This window comes from Coenobita brevimanus, chromosome 44 (assembly GCF_032717465.1).
Source record: "Coenobita brevimanus isolate Jiangsu-jjx chromosome 44, ASM3271746v2, whole genome shotgun sequence".
In the NCBI taxonomy this organism is placed as follows: domain Eukaryota; kingdom Metazoa; phylum Arthropoda; class Malacostraca; order Decapoda; family Coenobitidae; genus Coenobita; species Coenobita brevimanus.
This window is the reverse complement of record NC_136997.1, coordinates 4,049,885-4,055,005: the sequence shown is the minus strand read 5'-3', so window position 1 is coordinate 4,055,005 and position 5,121 is coordinate 4,049,885. Positions and strand designations below refer to the sequence as shown.

The 5,121-nt window shown below is 36.3% G+C and overlaps 1 pseudogene; it reads left to right on the top strand.

The window, feature by feature from the left end:
- The first annotated feature begins 275 nt into the window (after window positions 1-275).
- Window positions 276-1,979, top strand: LOC145398217 (ATP synthase subunit a pseudogene; annotated as a pseudogene).
- The last annotated feature ends 3,142 nt before the right edge of the window (window positions 1,980-5,121 follow it).

Genomic DNA, 5,121 nt, shown 5'->3' with positions numbered 1-5,121 from the left:
TGTTTTATTCTGTGATTTCTTTATCTATTGTTGTTCTTTTCCATTATAAGCAAGCTTTCCATTTTAATCATCTTCTGACTTATAATTTTCCTGCTGAGGTGAAGATGTTAGTATTTTTTTCTTTGTTGTCGTTAGGGGGTCTTCCTCCTTTTACTGGGTTTGTTCCTAAGTGGTTAGTCATTCAGGAGTTGGTAGGGGCAGGTAATTTTGTTTTGCTGGTTGTGCTTCTTGGGTCTGCTCTTGTGACTTTGTATTTTTATCTTCGAGTATCAATTATGTCTTTGACTATCAGGACTCCTAGGTTGGTAATTTCTTTTGCGGATCAGCAGAGGTTCAAATGGGTTATGCCATGCTGTATGTTTGTTAATTTTTTTGGACTTTTAATTCCGTTTGTGATTATAATTGTTTGGTTGATTAGTTAAAAAATAACGTAAGTTTGTCAGGCTTAAGTTATCCTGTGAGGATATCATCCGATCCCTCAGATGGCTCCTATTTTGTGGCTGAATTTGGTTATTATGTTTTTAATTACGTTTATTGTTTTTATTGTAATGAATTATTATATTAGAGTTCCAAAGAAAATTGAATCAAGATCGGCGGAGATTGGGATTGTAGAAAAGATCTGAAAGTGATAGCAAGGTTATTTTCTATTTTTGAACCTTCCTCTGGTTTAATGGAGTTGGAATTAAATTGACTTTCTACTTTTTTAGGGTTGGTATTTTTGCCTTATATTTATTGGGTTTCTCCTTCTCGGTGGTCTGTTGTATGATATAAGTTGAATATAGCATTACATCAAGAGTTTAGGAATATTCTTGGGCCTAAATTACAAAGTAGAACTATTATTTTTGTTTCTCTGTTTTCGTTTATTGTTTTTAATAATTTTTTGGGTCTTTTGCCTTATGTTTTTACTAGATCTAGGCATTTAGTTATGACTTTGGGGTTAGCTCTTCCTCTTTGGTTGACTTTTATGATTTATGGTTGGTTTAATCATACTCAGCATATGTTTGCTCATTTAGTTCCTCAGGGAACGCCTGTGGTTTTAATACCTTTTATGGTACTAATTGAGAGTATTAGAAATATTATTCGGCCTGGGACTTTGGCGGTTCGGCTGATGGCTAATATGATGGCTGGTCATTTGCTGTTAACTCTTTTAGGGGGGACTGGTCCTTCACTAACTTCTTATTTTTTAGTTCTTCTATTTGTTGCTCAGGTTTTACTTCTTTTGCTTGAATTTGCTGTTGCAGTTACTCAATCTTATGTTTTTGCCGTTTTAAGAACTTTGTTTGCGAGAGAAATTAACTAATGGCATCATCACATGGACATCATGCTTATCATTTGGTAGAAATAAGACCGTGGCCTTTAACTGGGTCTATTAGAGCGATAATATTGACTACTGGGTTAGTTAAATGATTTCATCAGTTTAATATAGACCTTCTTGTTTTGAGGTTTGTTGCTGTTGTTTTGACTATAATTCAGTGGTGACGGGATGTAGTACGTGAAAGGACTTATCAAGGATTACATACCAGAGTTGTGGTTGCTGGATTGCGGTGGGGGATAATTTTGTTTATTGTCTCGGAAGTTTTCTTCTTCTTTTTTCGTTTTTCTGGGCTTTTTTTCATAGAAGGTTGGCTCCTGCTGTGGAAATTGGTATAACTTGGCCTCCTAAGGGAATTGTTCCGTTTAATCCGTTTCAGATTCCTCTTTTGAATACTATTATTCTTTTGTCTTCAGGAGCTACGGTGACTTGGGCCCATCATGCTATTATGGGGTCTAACCATAATGAAGCTCTTCAGAGTCTCGGTATTACTGTGTTTTTAGGTGTTTATTTTACGGCTCTTCAGGCTTTTGAGTATTTTGAGGCTCCGTTTACTATTGCTGACTCGGTTTTTGGGTCTTGTTTTTTTGTAGCTACGGGTTTCCATGGTTTACATGTGATTATTGGTACTACTTTTTTGATGGTATGTTTATATCGTCTTTATATGTGTCATTTTTCTCCGACTCATCATTTTGGTTTTGAGGCTGCTGCATGATATTGGCATTTTGTTGATGTAGTTTGATTGTTTCTTTATATTTTTATTTATTGATGAGGTGGTTAAAAAATAAGTAAGTAGATTAGAAAGCGAAGTTTTGCACTTAGTTTCGGCCTAAGCTTTGACTATGTAGTCTCTAATTTTGGTAGAAGCCAAAGGAGAGGCTAATCACTGTTAATGATTGAAATGAAGTTATCTTCCTATCAAGAGAGGGCTTCTGTGGTGTAAGTATAACACGATACGTTTTCGCTGTATAGTTAAAATATTTTTTTAGAAGCTAGTCACTTTTAGATGTAATCATCTCTTTCGCAACTTCAACGCGATATTCTACAAATAAATTATAAAAGTAAATATTAAAGAATGAAAGTATGAGGGTTAAAATAAGGAAGATTTTTATAAAGGATTTAAAGTTTCTATCACTAATTATTTGATGTAGTTTAGACGAGTTTATTAATGTTTGGAAGATTCCTTGGCCTCCTCTGATTTCGGATCATCCTTTATCGATTGTTTTAGAGTAGTTTTGGCCTAGATTAAGGCTAGATTTTGATAGGTTGAAGGTGGACAGGAATGGTAGGAATCATATGGAACCTGAAAATACTACTAGAGGATAGAGGTTGAGCGAGTTTAGTTTAAAGTTTACGTTTATAATATTGAGTAGATAGCCTATTAGTCCCCCTAGGATTCTGATTGTTAGTACTAGGTTTTTTTATAAGGGGAGAAAGGCAAATAGTGTAGGATTCTGGAAAAATTAGCCAAGATAATAGTGCTCCCCTGAGGATTGCTCCTCTTCTAAGAGCTAGTATGGGTGAAGTTATGATGGAGGATGAGTCGTCAATGTTTCTAAATCTAGCTAAGTTAAATTCTCCGGTTATAGAGTAAAAGATTAGGCGGAAGGTGTAGCATACTGTTAATATGGTTGCAAAGATGTAGAGAAATAGGATTACAGTATTGATTCATCTCATAAAGGCGATTTCTAGGATGAGGTCTTTTGAGTAGAATCCTGCTAGAAATGGGGTTCCGCACAATGCTAGATTTGCTAGGTTTATGCATATGCAGGTTAAGGGCATGGAGGTTACTAGTCTTCCTATTAGTCGGATATCCTGGTATTCTTTTACATTATGAATTATGGCTCCGGGTGCACATGAATAAGAGAGCTTTGAGTAATGCATGGGTGAGGAGATGGAAGAATGCGAGGTCTTTAAACCCTAGGGCTAGGATTCTTAACATTACTCCTAGTTGTCTGAGGGTTGATAGGGCAATGATTTTTTTTAAGTCGTATTCGAAATTAGCTCCTAGGCCTGATATAAATATTGTTAGAGATCTAAATAGTAGAAGGGTTGGTAAAGTTGTTTCTGATAATGCGGGCCTGAATCGGATGAGGAGATAGACTCCAGCTGTAACAAGGGTTGAGGAGTGAACTAGAGCTGACACCGGTGTTGGGGCTGCTATGGCAGCTGGAAGCCAGGCGGAGAATGGGATCTGGGCTCTTTTAGTTATTGCTGCTATAATAATAAGTCTTTTTATTAATAGTGTGGAGTTGTCATCCAGGTAAAGTACGTGGAAAATGAAATTTCATCCTCCTTCAACGAATATTAAGGCAATTCTTAAGAGAATTGCCACGTCTCCGACTCGATTGGATAAGACGGTTAGTATCCCGGCGTTTGCGGATTTCTCGTTTTGATAGTAAATTACTAGAGCATATGATACTAATCCTAAGCCGTCTCATCCTAAAAGAATCCTAATTAAATTAGGGCTGATGATTAAAAAGATTATTGATAGAACAAAAGCTAAGACTAAGTATATAAATCGGTTTATGTTGGGGTCTCCTTCTATGTATCTTCCTCTATAAAAAAGTACTATTGCTGAAATAAATATAACGAATCCTATGAATATTAGAGATATTCAGTCGAAAATGTATGTAGCAACGATAGAGGATGAGTTAATTCTTAGAATTTCTCATTCAATAACATAGCATGTTTTGTCGAATAAGCATAGGAGGGATATGAATAGTGAGATTAGGGAGAAGAATATTAAGAAGACTATCCTTGTTAAGTGTACCGAAATTTTTCAAATCATGGTTCAGGATAAGATTTTTATTTTTTTAGCGCCACAAACTAACGTTTTAGTAATAAACTACCCGAACGAGCTGAGTTGAAATATAGTTAGAATATAGGAAGGTGGTAAGGTTTGATTAGATGTTGGGTATAATCAGGTTCCTTTTTAGAATTAGAATATTTAGGGGAATTCAATGAAGTCTTAAAACTAGGTATTCTCGTACTTTTCCTGAGCAACAGGAGTATAGTGATCTAGAGAATACACCGTGTTGTCTGAGTGAATAAAGATAGAGAGTATAAGCTGCTCTGAAAAAAGACAGTAATCTAACCCTTAGGGCAGTTAACTTGTTTCACCTAATGATTCTTATGATTAGGTTGATTTCTCCTAGTAAATTAATGGAGGGAGGAGCGGCTATATTACTGATTCTTAGCAAGAATCATCATAGCGCTATTCTTGGTATAAAGTTTAATAGGCCTTTATTAATTAGAAGGCTTCGTCTTCCGATTCGTTCGTATACTATGTTTGCAAGGCAGAATAGCCCTGAAGAACATAGGCCGTGGCCTACTATTACTACAACAGCACCGTTTATTCCTCATCACCCAAAGGTCAAAAGTCCGCAAAGTACTAGTCTTATGTGGGCTACGGAAGAGTAGGCGATGAGTGATTTTATGTCTACTTGTCGTAGACAGATAATACTAACGAAGAATCCTCCTAAGATTCTCAATCTAACTCATAGTCATCTTAAGTTCTTGTTTATTTCAGTAAATAGAGGTAGGATCCGGATTAAGCCATAACCTCCCAGTTTTAGTAAGACTCCAGCTAGGATCATTGATCCTGCTACGGGAGCTTCGACATGTGCTTTGGGTAGTCAAAGGTGAAATAAGTATATAGGTAGTTTTACGATGAAGGCTATAATAGAGGAGACGAATCAAATAAGGGATAGTATTCTTAGGCTGATTCTTTGGTAAATGGCTCCGATAGTAAGTGTCCCGTTTGTTCTGTAGATGTAAAGTAAGGAGGCTAGGAGTGGCAGGGATGC